The 22,943-nt window shown below is 35.6% G+C and overlaps 1 long non-coding RNA gene and 1 pseudogene across 1 annotated transcript; both read right to left on the reverse strand.

Moving 5' to 3' along the window:
* Nucleotides 1-444: 444 nt before the first annotated feature.
* On the reverse strand, nucleotides 445-1,991 carry LOC120078661 (exopolygalacturonase-like; annotated as a pseudogene).
* A 2,039-nt stretch (nucleotides 1,992-4,030) lies between these two features.
* LOC150035922 (uncharacterized) lies at nucleotides 4,031-5,781 on the reverse strand. Its single transcript, XR_016529796.1, has 2 exons — nucleotides 5,310-5,781; nucleotides 4,031-4,542 (listed from the first exon to the last, which is right to left on the reverse strand). It is a non-coding gene; the product is annotated as an uncharacterized LOC150035922 (long non-coding RNA).
* Between the last annotated feature and the right edge of the window lie 17,162 nt (nucleotides 5,782-22,943).

Consider the following 22,943-nt stretch of genomic DNA (forward strand, 5'->3'; position numbering starts at 1 on the left):
TAATACATTGCTAATAACAAAAGAAGATATATTCTTCGCATCATTTACAACATCAATCAGAAATTAATTTTTACACATGAGTAGTAACAATAATTTTCATCATCTTAGAGAAAAACTCTTTAGTGTAATTTTAGGAAACAATTTTAAAGCTCAATAGAGTTAAACGGAACTTTTCAAATTTAAGCCTAAAACATACAAAAAAAAGTATTGATATGATTATACCTTAAATTTTTAAAATTTGAAAAGGTAGAAATTTATGATTGAACTTCTCATTAAAATGTATTTCAAAATAAACTGAAAGAGGAAAAAGGTACATACTCAACAGCATGCATTATTAAATGAAGCAAACCTATGGAATGTTAGAAGTAAAACAAAAATGTTGTGAAATAGAGATATGATAAACTTCACATATGGTTTTACTTACTTGTGTCATTGTTGAAAAGATTAATCTGTTAATGGAGCATCAACAGGAGCAGGTTCAGCACATATACGTGGGTTTTGCTTTCCAGAAATGGTGGGCTTGACATTAGCACATTGAGATGTAATCGGTCCTCGACTTCCACTGTAAGTTAGGTCAATATCAGCAACTTCTACACCTTCACATGGTATACTTTTACTGCAAAGAAGTTTGACTGCGACCGGAGTAGCGGAAGTGCCTCTGATATTTTTGATACTGACGTTGCTGATCTTAATTTTTGATGGAACCTAAAACATACCAAAAAAAGTATTGATATGATTATACCTCAAATTTGCACTTTTCTTTAAAAGAAAAAAAAAAGAATATTTCTTGAAGTAACCAAGTTTTAAATGAATTAGAGGAATAATTTCAATACATGCCTTTCGGTTGCATTGATTATATGGACAATATTCTTGGTCTATAATGACAGGATTACTGACGTTAACCATTTCAATATCTTCGAAATGAATATCAGAGGCTGCGAATGCGACAGCAGAATCTGGCCATGTTTTGATCCTGACACCGTTTGAAGTATTGATTATAGCATGCTTTCACGGTAACTCCTATCACATCTTTTTCCTTGGTGTACTTGCCTAAGCTTCCTATGCTAATGCCATGTTCTGGTCCGCAAGTTACACTAGTAATAGTTACATGCTTGTTACTGGCTCCAATAGACACACAATCATCCCTAGTTGTGATTTTTGAATCGAGAATGGTAATCTCTTCTGAGCTACTTATGTGAATCCCATCGGTGTTGGGGCTATGGTCCGTGCAATAATTGTCACGTGTTGAAAAGTAAAATTCTTGCAACCCAAAAGATTGATGTGGAAATTCTTACTATCCAAGGAAGTAATGTCCTTCACTATTGAATTGGTGACGAAACTGAACTTCAAATTCTGAAACGTTTAAACAAAAAAAAGAGAGGAAAAAAACTATGAGTTGAAGACAATTGAAATTATGTATTTTTAAATTATATATCAATTGGGGAAAAATATAAGTTAATATATATATAATTAGAGATTTTACCATTGGAAGTTTGGTACATTCTTTATTTTTATGGCAATCATTCTTTTCCCAACCTATTTTTCCTTTACCATCAAAAACTCCAGTGTCTGACAATGTTAGTTGATCAATATATCGGAAAATAACCAATCCCTCTCCTTTTGGATGGAGAGGAGCTTCTAATGTCCCTTCGACTTGAACCTCAATAGGAACACTCTTGCAAGGACCTATGAGCCTAGACTCACTTAATTGGTAAACTCCTTTTGGAATCAACAATTTACTTGGAGTGGTCGATGCACATGCTTCCTTCCATGCATTTTCTAAGGCCTGTAAGTTGAATTATTTCATCAAATTAAAATTTCTATATAAATTTATTTTTTTTATTAATTATACATATACTTACCTGAGTAATATCAGTATTAGGTTTGGCACCATAATTAGTAACATCAAAAATGAATTGACCTTTAGTTGTAGATACAAACAATAACAACAAAGATAATAATGCTACGATGTTTGATCTCAATCCAATCATTTCTACGCCTTTTACTTACTCTAATCTCCTTTTCGTTTATAATTGCTAACTTAGAAATTTGAATGAATATGCAAATTCATTCAACCCTCTTTATATGGGAGAAGAAAATCGAAATTGTGTTGAAAATTCTCTTCCAACTTCTATTTACTATATTTGTCAAAGATTCAATCAAAGGTTGAAGATAAATCATCATTTGTTTGTCAAAAAAAATAGCCATTCCTACAACATTTGAATGACTATTTCTCTCAATCCCATAAAATTCATTCCTTAAATTTCTCACTATGAGACCAACACGCACGTCCACACCTCATAATGTGCAACAAGTGGCTTAAAGCAAGTTTGAACAAAACATTATTACTTAAATTGCTATTTGCAAGAAGTGTGGCTCAAATATCTCTAAATTTATTTAAATAGTTTATTAATAGGGTAATTAGAATGTGATAGACATCTATCACACACTAATAGATTTCTATCGCCGTTTATCAATAATAGATTGTGATATTATGCTATATTTGTAAATAAGTTGGTTCATTTTTCTTTATTTAAAAACTCCCTTTATTAATATATATGTGAATCTCACCTGAAATTGAAATAGTTCTATGTTCCGCTTAACACTTGTAAATATTATTTGGAATAACTTCAAAAAATAATGATAATTATAATAAATTAACAAAATCAATTTCCGTTTTGAGGAAAATAATAAGTTAAATAATGTTTTGTATACCTTATTGAGCAATTTTAGATGGTCAAAAGTGTACTTATAAAGAATCTTAACAAATAAAGAGTATTTTACAAAGTTGGATTAACTTATAAACTATTTATTTAAAGAAATAATGTTGTGATGGATCATTATCCAAAATAACTTCATAATGATTAACTGACATTTTTCAAATTTTGGTATATATATATATATATATATATATATATAACAAACACAATTACAATTGGTAGAATAACTTTTAAAAATTTTGGTATATATAGCACTTTTGAAAAAAGGTGAGATATAAAATTATTTATTGAAATTATTAAGAAAAATGTTTAAAGTAGAAGTATTGCAAACACATCCTAATTATCTGCTTAAACAAGAAAATATGATAGAGAAGAGCAACTTAACATGGAGGGGTTTTTTCGACAATATTGATGAGGGAGATCAAACTTCTAACTTTGAAGTTGATAATATATTTGTTAGGTTAGTTGAACCATTTCATACTCATTTTGGTTAAGAGAAAATGTGTTTGTTGCTGAAAAATTAGTGAAATATTATTTAGGACATTGATAAGAATGCTATGTGATGTAATTAATATTGTCTTATTTCTTAGCCACTAAAAATAATATTTTTATTTATTCGATGTTCTATATTACATATGTCATTGTTAACCGTCAAAATTTAATAATATAAGTTTGAATTTAATTGATGGGTTAGCACTCAAGAGCCACCCTACCACTATTTACTAAAAGAACGTTTATACTATTATTGGAAGTTGAATTCCCACTATTTGTTTCTGTAAGTTAATTACAAATTAAATTACTATAGTGATGGTTAAATGAAACATTTAAATACCCACTTCAAAAAAATCACTTTCTAGTAATGTACAAAATGCGTTGTTTATGGTCAAAAAGCACTATTAAAAGTATTAGCAACGTGGAGACCCGCATTATTAAGAATGTCGTTATAGCCATGTAGCTTAAGGTTTTAGTGACATATTTATTGTGCATTGCTAAAAGTCTACTTTTACTAACACGTAGGCATTACTAAATACATACTTTTAGGAACATATTATTCGTAACTATTTCTTTTATACAGTGACGTTGAAAATGTGTCTCTAAAATTTACGTTTTAATACTATTGCAACATATTCAAGTGTTGTTAAAATTAATATATCATGCCACTATAACTTTGAAGTTACTTGTTTTAAAACTCTGATTTACTGGACGTTATAAAAAACGTCGAAAAAGTATTTGATTAATTAAAAATTATATTCAATTTAATATATAAAGCTATTATAAAATTTAAAATATAATAATCTTTTGAAAAAAAATTAAGAGTCAACTAATCAATTTATATTTGAAACTAAAATTACAAGTGATGATACACATTTCCAACTCTATCATTGAAAACAAAATAAAATAATACAAACTTAGCCACAAGTTTACATGATAATATGTAACGACCCGACTCCCTAGGACTTAAACTAGGTTGTTACTATAGACATGCATGCATGCAATTCAAATTGACATCCTTTTTTATGACTTAGTAAAATAAAAAAAAATTGCATAAAATAATAAACTTTATTAAAACTACATATCTGAAATTCATTTGGTAGGATACCCTTAAAACAATAATAATAATAATAATAAAAAAAAAAAAAAAAAAAAACTAGAAAAAGTTTTTAAAAGTCTAAAACACAAATACCAAAACTTCGAATTCAAATCTCAAGACTAGAAATTTTAAAACATAAAATCCTAGAAACTTGAGCGGAAGCATATGACTTGTCCTAATGGCTCGATCACGGATTTTGTCTGTCATTCACCAATGTGCCTTTACCTTTTCCTAAAAAAGAAACATGAAAAAGAATTAGTACAAAATACTCAGTAAGTAACACGACCACTAGGTAAGGCTAAGCATTTATGTCAAATAAATGCAATACGAACGGTAACATTATAATAGTTGGACCTAAAGATTTCTCTTACTTGGGCTCACTCTTTTACCTTTCCCCTAGACGTCCGTCACTTTCACACATATCATTCTAGTAGTAATGCCACTTACCTTAGAATTTAGGCCCATGTTCAATCATCCTATTAATATATATTGTAAAAAAAAAAAAACTAAATCATACTCATACATATAACATGCTTCAAACATATATATCACATGCTCGTATAAGTCTTAGAACCAACATAACTATCCTTAATTTTTATCGCCAGGCATGAGGATGGTTCCAATAGTGATTACTTACCTCAAAATTTAAATTAAAAAAAAAACCCAAACAAACTTATCTTCTCCTGTCAAACAAGACCTTAAAACAAGGCCTAAAATAATAAATACAAAATTAAATTTAAAAAAATCTGAAATCCAAATCTCAATCTAAATAATTCCACCCAACAAGCGGTTTACCCGAAACCAGTTCGAAACTTCAAAATCAAACCACCTCCACTATTAATCTGCAAAAATCACCCTTTTAACTTAGCTGGACAGTAGCTTATGACTTCCAAACTTGAATCTAGAAATCCAAACATAATGGCTTTATCTCCAATTAACTTGCAATTTAATGGTATTCAGGATTTTGCAAGGAAACCCACAAAGCACCAAGTACTTACTCAAAATACCAATTCCAACGAGAAATCAGTGGTTGCTTGAACAGATCCGATGAAGACCTCTAGCGACGGAGACCAGCGGCACGGGACGGTGGCAGAGCACTGGTGCGGACCAGCAGCTAGCAACGGGGCGCGTTGCAGATGGCTGGGATGAATGACGGGGATGACTGGGCTCCTCGCCGAACGACCGGAAAGGGAGAGGCACGGAAAAACTTCAGGCGGCTAGTCGGCGTCTGAGGTTAGGGACCGAAGCAGGTGAAATGCGCGACTTGGAGAAGAAGACTGGCGACTGGGCTCGGCAACTTCGACAGAGATGGCAGCGTTGGAGCGAGCGGCTAGGGCTGGAAGAAAATCCGGTGGCGGCTAGGGGACAGCTAGGGCTCGGGAGGGATGTTGAATGCCTTCGTGAAGACTTCTTCTTCTTCTTTTTCTTCCGTAACACGCGCGTAGGAGGAGGGAAAGCAAAATTTTATTTAATTTTTTTTCTTCTTTTTAACTCTTATTTAACTTTACCCACAACTAATAAATATATACAACTCTTTCTTTTTCCATTTCCTTTTTTAGTTTCAAATCCACAATCTTTTTGCATTTGAAATCCCAAATCCTTTTTGGGAAAATAAATTCTAAATCGATTATCTCAATTCAATCTATTTAATTCCAATTTCTTCTCCAAATTACAAAATAAAACCAAATCTCCCAATTTTAATTTCAATTTTTCAAAATAAATTAAAATTGAAAAAATCCAAATAAATTACGCTAGAAGGCAGTAGCATGCATTTCACACAACGTTGCGACACTGCATTAAAAAATTGCAACACTCCAGACTTTGACGAAATGGCAAGGCTAGCGTGCGCACGTGTTTTGGAGGGCAAGGCTTAGCAGCACCCTACATGACGCTACGACTAGAAAAAGCCAACGTAGCTACACTCCTCTACGACTTAGCTATGTTCAGCCTACAACAATAAAAGGTCCCTCTATTTTTAAGGTAATTTTTATGGAGAAAAAAGTGAGGAAGACAACCCCTAGCTCGATTTTTCTTCCTTTTTCACATCTTAGCTTAGGATGTTAGGATTTTGGGTTGTAATTATGGATTGGAGATCCTTCTCTCTTCTTTCTTTGTCTATGGAGATGTTGAGGTAAGTAGTTCTTTTCTTGTTCTTGGGACTAGACCCTATATAATTTCTTTGAGGATTATCCTGTATAAATTTCATATGGTAATTATGCCTCTTTGAATCCATTTTAATTATTAAGGTATGTTCTTGAATGGATTGATGCTCATACCCTTGAATGTATGTTATAGTTAATTGATTTAGGACTCGCGCATTTTCCTTACATTCGTCTATGCTCTAGTCACAATGTAACAATTAGTTGAATCTTGTATCTAGGTTTTATAGGTTGGACTTGAATCTTAGATTGCTTGATTTAATTAGGTTCAAAGAAAATTGGTTAATTAATTAGGCTTTCCAAGTTAATTAAGCATACAATGGAACCCTAAAATTTAATGTGCATGTGTTTAGTCTTAATTTATCGAACCCAATTAGGATTTAAGGTTTGTAGTTTAATTAGGGTTTATGCTTTAATTAATAATTAGGGCGCATAATCAGCGTAATATGATGAGTTGTCTACCACTATCAAGGCGAATTTGTGATAAGGTTGTCAATCCAACACATAAACGCAAATCTAATTTAGATCAAGATTCAAAGAAATCATAGAATGAAGCACATTAAATCTAATTAAAGAAATCTCAAGAATTAAACATAGAAACTCTTACTCTAAGAAATTAGATAGGAATTACCTCATAAATTCATACACAAATTCAAGAAGAAAATTTGATCTATCGATTAAAACCCAAAATTAAATGAAAATCTAACCTAAAGATGCTGAAAAGATAAAGGAAAAGGAAGAACTAGGAGCTACTCCTCAGCCTCCATCAAAATCGGAATCCTTTTTTGACCTAAATTGAAGAAAAACTTACATAGAAATTAGATGTAGCGTTGCAACGCACTTGAGAGCGTTACAACTCTCTTCTCGACACAATCCCCTAAAGTTGGAGTAGAGTTGAGCTTCTGGTGCGATGTTGCCTTGCGCGCGCACGTTGGTGGCACTCCATTGCACTAGGGTTGTGACGCTCCAATCAGGGAAATTTTAGTCATTTCTCCTCCTTTGAAGCTCGGATGCTTAAATTACCTCCAAATTGCTTCAAATTAACCCCGTTTTATTCCAAATGCTCAGTTCTACCCCTTGAGCACTCAACATCTACAAAATAGGATAATTAACATTAAAAATTCATTTACGAGCCTAAATTAAGCTAGGAATTATAGCTCTTTTTTAGAGTTATCACAATCACACAACCATGTTCTAAAACAAACACCAAACAAAATAAAACCTTAAGCATGTCCTCTTAAATCATACTAAAGGGACTAATCAAAGTAAGTATCCCAAATACGATCGGGTAGGGGATCAAAAGCATAACCATGTTCTAAAACAAACACCAAACTACTTCTATGAAGGAACCCTTATACAAGAGTACTCCTAAGTGAAAGCGGATCGTTCCAAACTCATTATGACAAAATTAACACATTTACAATCTAACAAACAGTTATGCAATATACAACAAATTACCGGCATGTTTTTAACAATTAAACAACAAGAAGAGAGCAAGAACACGTACCAGTTGAAGAACTCTTCTTCACCAAAAACTCGCTCTCGAACAATGGACTGCTCCTCTCGCTCTCGCTGGAAAGTCCAAGCAATTGTTCACCAAATCACGGTCGTCTACCCACGAACGGCCTCCACATGAACACAACAATGGGGATGACACCACCACTTAGAATCCTCGGTATTCTAGGTGTGAGAATCCAGGAGGTGTGGGCTCTGTTGGATTTGGTAGAGGGAAGGAGGAAACGAAGATTGTATACCATGACTAAGCAAGTGGGAGAATATCGGGCCTATGATGCGTTATTTTGTGTGATGAAATAATGGAATGAAATGCGGTGATGGAAATGCATTGAGCAACAAGTTTTCTCAGTGGAATCCAAGTATAAATCCCTCTGAGTTTCCTGGTAAGTCCAGGGTCGAACTCAGGGACTAGGGAAAATGGTATGCGGTGATAATTTTTTAAGAAGACTTTGCAGTAACCAATCAATCAAAGAGTTGTTTTTGGGTTGTTGTTTACGGTATAAAAAGTATGCGGTAGATTTGAGAAAAGTTCGATTATGTGGTAGATACACTGCATATGTGGAGGAACGGGTTGAGAAGGTCTTTAGCTAGCGTTTCTCGGGAATGCGTCAAACTATGCGATCATGCTACACTCATGTGACAGCAAATCATTTTCCAATGCAAATGTCGTGCTCCTAGTTCTAGGATGCATGTGATGAATGCGATAATGTCCATAGAGCTTATTCCTAAGTCTCTATTTTTTGTCTATGCGATGATGCAAGATGCACACAACGACAAGGTGACCGCACACAATCATAACCTATCTCTAGGATGCATGTGATGCGTTAATAGCAAACAGTGTTTATTCCTAAGCTCCTATCTCTTGATTATGCGTTCTAATCTGACTCTCCCAAGCCTAGATTCTAACCTGACTTTTTCAAGCCTAGATTCTATCCTTAGACTACCCTCCCGAGTATCTCTAATGGACGAATGATGCATACATAATACAAGATAATCGCATAGAATGAAGATCTCCAGTTATGCTAACTAAGTGCTTCTCAACCCATTCGGCAAATTTAGCTATTCATGAGTAATAAACAGAGAGTGAAAAAATATAAAGAAGTAAATTCCATTTCAATAGATAATTTTAAGTGCAAAATGACAATGGAAGATAAGGATAGAGAGCCTGGTAGCAATCCCTTACTTCCCAAGGCGTTTATACTGTCAACTATATTCTGTTCAAAAGATATTCCTACTTCCGCAGGAGCTTGCCCTCTCTCTAAACTCGACGCTTCCAACACTCTTCCAAGTTCACCGGAACGATCTCTCGACACAATCACGCTTCTCTCACTTCCGCCTTAAATAAAAGAAAATCTAAGAACAAGGCTATTCTATCTAAGGGAAAATTCTCTAACTATCCGAACTTCTTTACTGAAGGTTGCCTTCGATATTTATAGAGCTTTAGGGTGAAAAGCGTCTTCTCCCTTATGATTGCACTGATGGGATGGCATTAATTCTCTATCTGATGCGCCGAATATTTTTCACCGAAAAGCTGATTGTACTCACTACAATAGTTCGTTAGCGGCTTATCAACTTAATTCGAATTCGACCGTCATCAGCTTTCTGTCTCATCGTGATTTATTATGCTTTTCACCCAGATGCGCCCACCAAGTTGCGCCGGCTCTATGCAGCAATCCTTCTTAAACAGATATTTGCGAGCACAAATCACCGCAAAGCCTTGCGGTAACGCTGCGCTCAACCATTGATTTCTTATGATCGCATTTTCCATCTTGCGACAATGCATATTCTGCATAAAAATACAAAGTTAACTGTTTTCATGCGATGAGCGCATGCGACCGCAATGTCATGAACTTAATGCTTTTTGGACGCAATTTTATATATTTTATCAACACAAACCTGCATTGTTTAATAACTTAGTACTGTAATAACGTGCATTTTTACCCGCTATCAGCCTATTGTATAGACAATGCTTGATTGTTTAGTAAATAGGTTGCGATCGTATAGACGATCGTTTAGTAATCGCTCGGGTATGCGATCGTTTAGAAAATAGCTAGACAATCGTTTAGCAAATCCTATGTGATTGTTTAGAAAGAAGCGCGTGTGTATACGATCGTGTTAAACACCCAGTACAATAAAATCTCCCACTTGCCCAAGTCTAGCTGCGGGCGGTCCCATAAACCAATGCTCTGAAGATGACCCTCGAATACTATAGCGGTGAGAGCCTTCGTAAATAGGTCAGCAACGTTTTGCTCCGAGGCGATCTTCGTGACAATCACGTCTCATCCATGCCCTATCTCGCGGATCGGATGATACTTCTGCTCTATGTGTTTGCCTCGCCTATGATTCATGAGATCTTTGGAGTTCGCCACAGCACCACTATTGTCACAATAGAGGGTGATGGGCCTAGACATATCTGGAACAACTTCTAGCTCTGTCAAGAACTTCCTGAGTTAGAAGGCCTTCTTAGCAGCTTCACAAGCCGCTACGTACTCGGCCTCCATCGTGGAGTCGGCGATGCCCCCTGCTTAGTGCTCCCCCACATCACAACTCCTCCGTTAAGAGTAAAACTGACCCTGAAGTGAGTCCTTATCAGTTCGAATGTCAGAATCTGTGTATCCAGTAAGGATCAAATCCCTAGATCCATACACAAGCATATAGTCCCTCGTTCTCCGAAGATACTTGAGAATCTTCTTAACTGCGGTTCAGTGACCTTAGCCTGGGTTAGCCTGATACCTATTGACTATTCCCACAGCATAGCAGATGTCTGGCCTAGTGCAGAGCATCGTATACATCAAACTGCCAACGACAAATGCATATGAGACCCGTCTCATCTCCTCAACCTCTTAAGGCGTCTTAGGACACATGTCCTTAGACAAAGTGACTTCATGCTGAATGGTAATAGGCCCCTTTTGAAGTTCTACATCGAGTACTTGAGTAAGATCTTATCAATATACGATGCCTGAGACAGCGCTAGCACTTTGTTTTTGCGATCCTGAAAGATCTGTATACCCAAAACAAACTGAGCCTCTTCCAAATTTTTCATTTGGAATTGGGTCGGTAGCCAGTTCTTAACTGCAGTCAGTAGACCTACATCATTCCCAATAAGTAGTATATCGTCTACATACAACACTAAGAAAGCTACTGAATTGTTGACGATCTTCTTATAGACACAAGGTTCATCAAGATTTTGGTTAAAGCCATACGATTTGATCGCAGTTCAAACCGAATATTCCAAGATTGAGATGCCTGTTTCAGCCCATAAATGGACCGATTCAGTTTGAAAACTTTTTGCTCTTGACCTTGGGCAATGAATCTTTCGAGTTACACCATGTAAATGGTCTCTTCAAGATTGCCATTCAGAAAAGCCATCTTGTCGTCCATTTGCCAAATCTCATAATTATAATAAGCGGCAATGGATAGGAGGATGCGATCGACCTTAACATGGAAATAGGTGAGAAAGTCTCCTTGTAGTCGAGCTTTGAAGGTTTGCACCTTCCCATCAGCACCCCGTTTGTGCTTGTAGATCCATTTACAACCTATAGGTTTTACCCCATCAGGTTGATCTACAAGATCTCGTACTGAGTTGAAGTACATCGACTCTATCTCGAGATTCATGGGTTTGACACACTCATCCTGGTCAACATCCTCCATTGCCTTTTGATAAGACAACGGATCCTCAACGTCGCCATCTGCCACCATAGCTAGGATTTTCGTGAAACCCAGATAGTGATCAGGCGGGTTCGTAACCCTCCCACTGCGTCAAGGTTCCCTTAACTCTTGAGGTGGAACCGACCTACCAGATGAACTATCATCAACAACTTTGGCTAATGAAGAAGGTCCTTCAATAACTCTTGTTGAAGTTTTAGTAGTTTCGTTGGAAACCTCACTAACACGACTTTACTACGTGGACTGTGCTCCCTAATATGATCTTCCTCCAGGAAAGTAGCGTTCATGGAAACAAACACTCTATTTTCGAACAGATCATAAAAGTAACCCCCTCGTGTACCTTTGTGGTAGCCTACAAGAGGCACAACCTCGACCCTGATTCCAAGTTCTTGGGATTTTCCTCAAGCACACGTGCTGGGCAACCCCATATGCGAAAGTGACGTAAACTAGCTTTACGCTCGTTCCAGTTTTCTAAAGGTGTTCTCGCAACACTCTAGGAAAGAACATAGTTGAGTATGTATACCACAGTCTCCACTACGAAACCCCAAAACGAGTCTGGTAAGGAAGCATAACTCATCATCGAACGAACCATGTTCAACAAGGTTCTGTTTCTCCTCTCCACTACACCATTCTGCTGAGGTGTACCCGTCGCTGAGAGTTGGAAAACGATTCCATGTCCTATCAAATAGTCCTGGAACTCATAATCCAAAAACTCTCCACCTCGATCTGATCGAAGTGTTCTGATCCATCTATCCAAAGCATTCTCAACATCAGCCTTGAATACTTTAAACTTTTCAAAAGATTTACACTTTCGTTGCATCAGATAAACATACCCATATCTAGAATAATCATCAATAAAACAGATAAGGTACTCATAGCCTCCTCGAGTTTGCACATTCATGGGACCGCAAAGGTCAGAATGTACTAATTCTAGAGGCTATTTGGCTCGATATCCTTTTCTAGTAAAAGGTCTTTTAGTCATCTTACCCTCAAGGCAAGATTCACACATTGGTAAAGAATTTTCTTCTAACTCGTTTAGAAAGTCATTCTTCACTAATCTCTCAATCCTATTGAGATTGATGTGCCGTAATCGAAGGTGCGAAAGTTGGGCATTTTCTTTTGGAGAAACTCGTTTGCGTTTATATTGAGTTATGACAGATTTAAACATCTCTATGTTATTGAGGGAACTTAAGGCTAACGGTCTTTAGCATATACAAGTTATTTTCCAGTTTAGCTGTACAAATTTTTTAACATCATCCTTGTGAACAAACATTTTATTCAATTTAAAAGAAAGAGAGTAATTGCATTGTAACAGATACTTTACATAACCTTTTTAGTTCAAGAACAACAAAGACATATTTTAATACAATAAACCTATTCGTTAAAGTTAACTAGATGCCTCCCACTGCCACAGCTGAGACGACGTGCTCGGTGCCTACTCGAAACGTCATCTCACCAGCCTCTAGCTGTCGCCAAGATCTAATCCCCTGAAAAGAAGAATAAACATGATTAGTGGCGCCTGAATCAATTATCCAGGCAGAATCATCATTCTCCACTAAGCAAGTTTCTAACACAAGTAAATTACATTTACCTTTGTCAGCCTTGGCCTTAGCCTTGGTTGCCTTCCTTTCCTTCAGATAGCGAGGACAATTCCTCTTCCAGTGTCTGTTCTGGTTGCAGTGGAAACATCTTTCTTTTTCAACCAATGGTGGACGCTTCTTCTGAGCGACAGGTGGCGGGTTAATAGGTGCTTTCCCTTTCCCTTTACCATCCTTCTTCTTCTTCCCCTTTCTAGAGTTAGAAGTTGAAGGTGCAGACTTTGTCCCTAAGGTCGAACCTCGACGAAACCTTTTAGAAGACGAGACAACATTTTCCTTACCTCCCTTTTTCTTCTTACTTTTCAGCAAGGATTTGTAAGTCTGCAACTCGTTGAGGGGAGTAGTAAAGATATAGTCCACTTTGTTAAGAATCAAATTGCTAACAAAGTGGAGGAAGCTCTCCAGCAATGAATGCAGGATAATGCTAACCTGACTGCCCTCATCAATTTTAGACCCATTCATCTCCGCCACGTTAAAGTGGACCATCATATTCAGCATGTGTTCACGAACAGAGGTGCCTTCCTCCATTTTAGTGCTGAAGATGTGTTTCAAAGCCTCGTGCTTGAACTGTCCAGACGGTTGTCCGAACATTCCCCGAAGGGACTCCATGATCTCACGTGCTGAGACCATGGACTCATGGTTCTTGGCCAACACGTCACTAAGATTGACCAAGATATAGGCTCGGGCCTTCTCGTTTGCTCGTGTCTAATGCTCGTACGCCACACGAACATTTCGAGTAGCGTCCTGAAGTGGAATAGGAGGATAGTGCTCCGTAAGGACAAACTTCAGATCCTTGATGATGAGTATCATTGTGAGCATATGTTTCCAACTCGAATAGTTTTGGCTATTCAATTTTTCGATGCTAAGTATACTGATAGTGGTTGTAGCCATTTAAAACTGTTGCTGAAAAATGAATAAACTTTTATAAGACTTTGAAAAACCACATTTTAACCAATTAGTTATAGCAAAAATGTTTCTAAGTACCCTTAAATGATAAGAATTCTATTTTGCAATGATGCCCCAGTGAGGTAGGACAAACGTCACAGATGTGATGATCAGATGTCCCTTCACTGGGAAGAGACATTCTCAACCATTCGGCAGAACTAACTCTTGGAACTGAACCTAATAGCCACCATTTGTTCGGTCCAGAACTATTAACCCTTAACAATTCTTTGGAAGTGTAGCCCCTCGTTTTCGGCCCCAGAGTCCCACCCTAATGCGCCCACCATAGGAAAAAACCAAATTAGGATAAGAGACTAAGTAACCTTATCCTCTTACAGGAGATCAAATAAAGAAATGTGTAAAACAACCATCCTATAGGGGGGACACTCCAAGGGTGCCTCGAGGCGATGTGCAGAAACTTTATTTAATCCAACAAGAGAGACCATGGGATATGCTGTCGCACCTCCCGCTCCCACTTACTATGAACACTCTCTCCATCCACCTTGATATTGACCTACCCAAACACCATCCTTTAGGGGGACACTCCCAGGGTGTCACGAGGCCGAGCATAGATCTCACGTTGTAGACAATAAGGGAGAAACACGAAAAGTTTAAATGAAGCATCATATGCCTCAAGTACTTCCCACTAAATGTTCTACCTATGGGTTTATTAACCTAGACAATCTGGCTACTGATTATAATCTAAGTCATTTATTAAGTTTGCTTAAAAATAACTTTCGTCTTTGAAATATAACAAGTTCAAGTAGTCACATTAAACTCTTTAATGGATTGTCCTTAACTTGCATGCATAAACTACCTTTATGGTCTCTCCATAACTCAAAAGGTGTTTCAGAAACACTTTTCGAGGGAATGTTGTTCAGAATGTAGCATGAAGTCTCCACTATAAAACCCCGAAACGAGTCTTGAAGATGAACATAACTCATCATAAATCGAACCATGTCCAACAAAGTTCTGTTTCTCTTTTCTGATACACCATTCTGCTGAGGTGTACTTAGGGCCGAAAGTTGGGACGCAATCTCATGTTCTATCATATAGTTCTGGAATTGGGACGTAATCCCATTGAGCTACCAAGGGGACTTTATGGACCTGTAGTCCGAAGATTCAACTGTACGTGAATAACTTACTAAACTCTTTAGTTAGGTAATCCACCATCTGTTAACTGCCAGGTACTCCACTAAAGACCGACAGTTGATTTAAAACCCACCTTAGGTTATGCAATTATTCATGCATCATATATTATAAGTGTTATAATATAGTTTCTGGTATGATGAAATTACAAGAAAGCATGTGCATGCATAAAAAATATAAGAATTATATTCATGCATGCATTAAGCATATTCATGCATCATCTTTATATTATAAGCGTTATAGTATAAGGGTGAATGGAAGCATGTTTGCTTGATTCAATTCTTGGTTGTATAAGTGTTATATAAAAATAGCAATGAATGAACAATGCATGGAGCATGACACTTAGGCTAATTTGTAAGCGTTATGAATGCCTTGTATGTGTTTACTTCACGTTGTGGATGGTTTTGGTTATTTCTGTTATAAGTGTGTGGAAATTCAAACTAAAATCGATAAGAAATAGTTTCATGTGAACTTAGGCGAACTCATGTTTTAAAAGGGTTTTAAAATTGGATTGAGATAGACCTAAGTTCAAGGTTCTAATAGGATTAGCAACCTAATTTGAATCTTTTTAAATCGGTTTAATAGGATTAAATTAATTCGCATAAAAGATTAAATTTGTATTAAATTTGTCTATACAGGACCTTTTGTCTAAGGTGTGTTCTGTCTAGGCTGGGGTATTTAAGCTAACGAAAATGGAACACCCCTACTTGGGAACCTACCTAAAAAGGTGAATTAGATAGATTTTCTGCAAGCATGTGACAGTTGATCAAAGACTTCGTTAAAGAGTTTAATGACTGATGATCAAAAGTTGTTCAACTTTCCAAGGTAAGAGTTACTCTTTGGCAAACCTAAAAAGTCACTTAGTTAAAATTCTTAGCCCTGTTTTCTCTAAGTAAACTAAACCCTAGGTTATAAAATACTTAGTGGAAGAAAGAGATATATATGATATGAATGATTCCACTCACATTTCTCCCTGAATTTTCAAGTCATGAGATTCATGCTTGGCCTGTGGTGCCCTGGGTCCCTTTTCAGATGGTGTTTGCATGAGTCAATATCAAGGTGGACAGAGAGGGTGTTTATAGTAAGTGGGTGAAGGGCGTGTGTGTCAATATATCCTGCGGTCTTCTTCATTGGTTCGTACCGTGAGATCTTCTTGCACTCCCTCGTGGCGCCCTAGGAGTGTCCCCTTTCGGATGGGTTTTATGCAGTTGGTCAATATCAAGGTGAATTCTAGAAATGGATAGGGTCACATTAGTTTTTGTCCCAATCGGATTTTTGGAACAAAGGACCTAGTCATAGTAGGACTATGACTTATTGTTCATTAGAGGAATCAGTGGTACTTAAGGAGTTAGATGTAACTACAGGTTCAAAACGGTAAATTGGCCCAACTGTACTTACGAGCGATCTGTGAAGGGTTACCACACTGTTGATTGGTTGATATAGACACATAAATATATATATAGTGAGAAGAGTGCAGCTATCGGTCTTTAGTGAAGTGCCTGACAGTTAACGGATGGTGGATCCCGTGACTAAAGAGTTTAGTTAGTTATTCATGTATCGTTGGAGCTTCAAGCTACAGGTCCATAAAGTCCCCTTGGTAGCTCAATGGGTTCAAGTTGAGAATCGTTTCTTTGTGTTAGTTTGAAGTGTTCAAATTAACAAGAGAAAATTCAATTATATATGATATAATTGGTGTGATGTATGAGATACATCAAGTTGAGGAATTAATGTAAATATGATTTACATTAAGTACCATAAAATAGAAAAAGAACTATGGTTTGTATTTTCATGAGATGAAATATTAAAACTATAGGTTATAAATATAATATGGTAAGTTGGTTATCATATTTATTTATAATATATTAATAATGTGATAATTAAATATTTTTCTCTTATAACCTATTGAGTGAGAGGTTATTAGTAGTTTTATGGTAACCTTTGAGATAAAAAGGAAAATCGTTTTCCTAATTTGATAAGTTACTTCATTCGGAAAGTACTCACGGACAAGCTATCAAGTGAAAGAGTTTCACTAAGCAATAGCTGTTAAGAGACAAAACGATCGCTTACCTTTGACTATACGATAGTCATTCAGTTGTTCATAGCTAAACGATCGAGTGGCTATGTCTATACGATAGGCTGTCATTTGCTACACGATTGAGCACATCATCTATAGATAGACAGTGTCATTTCTCCCCACTTACTCGATCGTCTACTCGATCGTAAACCTTCAGTCTCTTCCTCAAGCCAAGATCATACAGAGCTCAAAACTCTTGGATTCTCACACCGAGAATACCAAGGTAACCATTGTGGTGGTGTCCTCACTCAGTTCGTGGATCGAGTAAGACTCGATTAGGTTCGTGGAGGCTGTGTTCGTTGAGTTCATGCTGGTGGTCATATTGTTCCGGTCGTTAGTTCATGTGTGCTATTCTTGGATGCTTGGAGATTGATCAAGGGTGTCTTAAAGAATGGTTCTTCAAAGATATGCGTCATCTATCCCTTGTATCATCGTTTAGCATGTTGTAATTTCTTGTTGTGCATGACCTGTTAGTTTCTATTTAGACTGTAATTGATTATATTCATTCGAATGGAATTTGGAATGATCTCTTCTGCTACTCATAGAAATCCTCGTGTTTGATTTCCTTCACTCTATCACTGATAGACAGTGATAAAGTGTTATCAATGTCTATCAATAATAGACAATGATAGAGCTCAGTCACAGTATATCACTAAAGATAGAGCTCTATCACTGTCTATTAGTGATAGAGTTCTATCACTTTGTATCACTGTCTATAAGTGCAAAGCTCTATCATCGTGTATCACTGATAGATAGTGCTATCACTGTCTATCGTTGATAGACACTGATAGAGCTCAATCACCGTTGTAGAGAGTGGTAGAGTTCTATCACTTTCTATCAGTGATAGACAGTGATAGAACTATATAACTGTCTATCACTGATAGAAAGTGATATAACTCTATCACTGTTTATCAGTGATAGAGCTCTATCACTTTGTATAACTTATAGACAGTGATAGATATGTATCATTGTCTATTAGTTGTAGAGAAATGTTCACATCCATACATAGTCATACCAAAAGATATCTATCTGCACAACAACAATTCAAAAATAAAGAATAATAAAGTGATAGAGTGGTAGAGTTCTATCACTTTCTATAAGTGATAGAGCTCAATCACTTTATATAACTGATAGACAATGATAGAGCTCTATCACTTTATATGACCGATAAACAATGATAGAGATCTATCATTGTCTATCAATGGTAGAGAAATGTTAACATCCATACATATTCAAAGATCCATAAATGAAAAAAAAGATGATATAGATTACTGCAATAAAAGGAAAAAAAGATTGTATAAGAAAGATGTATGTATATAGCTCAATAACTTTATATAAGTGATATACAGTGATAGAGTTCTATTACTCTCTATCAAAACAAAGCTCTATCATTGTGTGTGATAGACAATGATAGAGCTCAATCATAGAATATCACTAATAAACAATGATAGAGCTCTATACTTATCTATCATTTATAGAAAGTGATCAAACTCTATCACTATCTATCAGAGGTAAAAAAATGTTCACATCCATACATATTCACACTAAAAACTATATATATGCATAAAAACAAATCAAAAATAAAAATTAACGAAAGATTGAAAAGAACACAAATACAACAACCAAATTGAGAGAATTCTAACATACTAAGAATCTAAAAAAATACAAGAAGAAGAAGAAGGAAGGCTACCCATCATATAATATAACACTTATATTATACATCATACTAATATAACGTTTATAATAAAGTATGATGCATGGACATGGTACTATGCATGCAATCATCTAATACAACTCTTATATTAAATATGATGCAAGAACATACTTAACTTAATCATGCAACTACATAATATAACTTTTATATTAAAATGATGCATGATTTTATGTTTATCCTATGGAGGGATTTATACTATATGGCATATAATATGACATATAAATAATTAAAATCATACATCATATATATAATTAAATAAAATAGCAATATTGGACCGAAATTGGCATCCTAAACATTAATTAAATTAATATAAGATATAATTAATAATTAATTATTACAAACTAATAATTAAAAAACAGAAAAACTACAAAGAAACCGCTAAGGAGACTTAAACCCGCGAACTGGAGGCTTCCGAATGCACGCATTGACCATCCAGAGCGTTCCAACACTTTGATGCTAGTGTTGCAATGCTAACTCTTATGTTGCAGCAAGCATTGCAATGCTGCAGCTAGACCGTTTCGACACTGTAAGGCAGAAAGCCTACTTTGCTTCGCTTGTTCATTCAATTTGCTCCGTTCTTGCTCTAGAATTTCATTGATTCGAAGCCAGAACTCCATCACGAATGACGCGAACAATTATAGACACAATTACATGAAATTAAACAACCAAAACACTAGGCAACTACAACTTTAAACACCCTTAAAGCAGTAAATTCTAGGCCAATTTTGAAATCATCCAATATGCAAAACCCATACATTCAAAATGCATTATGCACCCACCAAAACTCTGAATTAAAGTTTGAAAATGAAAATTTTGGACTCAAACTATCGTGCTCTGATACCAATTGAAGGGATTGAAATTTCCTACAGCGGAAGAAACCGTTTCCCAATTTCAATTTTAGAGAACAATAATTAGAGGATGGAAACATAGGATAGACAAAACTAATTAAACATGCTTTCTATTGTACAAGAAGAAGAAGAAGAGTTAAAATTTAATATTTGAATCACATTCAAATAACAACTCCTCTCATGAAACTATATAAATTTAATATGAATCAAATTCATATTAATTATAACCTATAGTTTCTATATGAATCGTATTCACATAATTAATATTTGAATCATATTCAAATATTTATTTCTCCCATAAATTTAATATAAATCATATTCACATTAAATTTTAACATATAGTTTTTACGTAAATTGTATTCATATAAATATTTGAATCATATTCAAATATTTATTTCATAAATTTAATATGAATCAATGCATATTAAATTTAATATAAATCATATGCACATTAAATTTTAACATATAATTTTTATGTGAATTGTATTCATATAATTAATATTTGAATCATATTCAAACATTTATTTCTCTCATAAAACTATATAAATTTAATATGAATATATTCACTTTAGATTTTAACATATAGTATTTATATGAATCATATTCATATAATTAATATTTGAATCATATTCAAATATTTATTTCTCTCATAAAAATGTATCAACATACATTATATTATCTAATATATCAATATACATTAGTTAACTGTATCTTATACAATTAGTTCCCTTTAATTAATTTAAACAATTCAAATCACACCAAAATTAGTTTGATTCCCATCAGTCCTTATTGAGCTAACGAGGGGACCTTATAGACCTATAAATTGAAGCTCCAGTTACGAGAGTAATTGATCAAACTCTTTTAATCAAATTAATCAACATTCATTAATTGTCGGTCACTCCACTAAAGACCGACAGTTGAACTCTTTGCACTATAGATATATTTACATGTCCGTTGGATATAATCAATCAACAGTGTGTTGACCCTTCACATATTGCTTGTAAGTATAGTTTGGTCAAATTACCATTTTACCCCTGTAGTTACATTTAACTTCTTAAGTACCACTGATCTCTCTAATGAACAATTTTTCATAGTTCAACTATGACTGAACTCCTCTCAGGCCAAGAGAGGATGAGGCGCCTCATTGTTCAAGCCCCAAAATCAGTCCTTAAGGGAGCAATTTATCTTCTTACCCTAACTATAAGGAATGAGTAAATTTCTTCTTGTGTAGTTGTGTTCCCAACTCCCTAATCAGACGAATCCCCAAAATGGTAGGTTTATTGAGTCGGCGAATCTGGCCACTCTCACCCATACAAATCAAAGGATTGCCTTCATAGACAGAAGTTCACAACTCACTCAAGATTAAGGCCAAGTCACCTATGGTCATCCTAGTAAGATGTAAGTCTCTTCTAGCAACGACGTTATAAAGAGAGACTTAACATTTTGTGGTTCGGTCTTTATACAAACTTTTTTGTATAAGATACCCCCGCTCACGTGTCTCCACAAGAATGATCAGGATCAGATCATTTGTAGTACTTTACAACAACTGTAACAACTACGATATGGGTCATATCAGTACTGTTACCAGGCTAAGGCACCCAACTTTATCCATATACTACAGATCATTTAGGTTATCACTTAAACATGATCCACTTGTATGTCTCCACATACATGTTTAAGTTACATCAGATAACCTTGGATTTTAGGTTAATGGATTATTGCACAAGTAATATAAAATTAATCAACCATTGATTAAACTAACATAAAACTACGAGGCTTTAGGGCATACACCCCAACACATGGGTGATGAATTGGGAGAGGTTTAAGTTTTGGAAAAGTGAGAAGACAGAAGGGATTGAGGTTTATATAGGCATTAGTGGGCGTGTTAATTAAGGCCTGACGTCACACTAATGATGGTGCATTTATTAAAAAGAGGACATGACACCGTGTCATGCGGTTCACATGATTGACGTCCTTTCATTACCCACTAACGGTCAGAAAACAATGACTCTTGAGGTACCCTTCCCTGCATTGAGTATGTTAGATGCATGAATTTTTTATCTCAAAGTGTCTAATACTTAACGCATCACTCATCGCTTTCCCAAGCACCTAAATTAAAACAAGTTAACCATAATACAATCACAACCAAGCAAAACAACTATTTCCACAAAACTTAAGCAAAGAAAATTAAAAAAACAAAAATTTACGACCAAAGCAAATATCAAAGCAGAAAATCAAAAGCAAAGTGACAGTATAAACTAAAAACAAAAGATAAGATGCTTCCCTAGTAAGATGTTTGTCATTATTGCAACAAGGACTATCCAACTGCTTTATTCAGGCTTTCCACGGTCTATGGAGACCCTTTTTCGATCAAAATTGCCTCCATAGTAGGGTTTGATTGTTTGCCATTGACCTTGAATGCGTTTGAGTCATCTTCGTTTGTTAACTCCACAGATCCATGAAGGAAAATCTCCTTGATCACAAAGGACCCAGGCGCGATTTTAACTTTCCTGGAAATAAACGAAGACAAGAATTAAATAAGAGAACTTTTTGCCCTACTGAGGAAGCTTTTCTACTGATGCGTTGATCGTACCAACGCTTTGTTCTCTCCTTGTAAATTTTGGCGTTCTCGTAAGCCTGTAAGTCTTCACTCATCCAGTTCATTAAGTCGAAATTTTCTTACCTCTCCAGCTACATCAAGATTGAAGTTTAGCTTCTTAATGGCCTAATATGCCTCATGTTTTAGCTCGAACAGTAGGTGGAAAGCTTTGTTGAACACTAGCACATATAGAGACATATCGATAGGCGTTTTGTATGCTATGTGGTAAGCCCATAACGCTTCGTCCAATTTTTGTGTCCAATCTTTATGCATTGTATTGATAACTTTTTCAAGAATCGACTTGATCTCTCGATTGGATACTTCAGCCTACCGATTGGTCTATGGGTGGTAGCCATCACAACCTTATG

Source organism: Benincasa hispida, chromosome 5 (genome assembly GCF_027475165.1).
Source record: "Benincasa hispida cultivar pf3 chromosome 5, pf3_genome.v1.1, whole genome shotgun sequence".
NCBI lineage: Eukaryota > Viridiplantae > Streptophyta > Magnoliopsida > Cucurbitales > Cucurbitaceae > Benincasa > Benincasa hispida.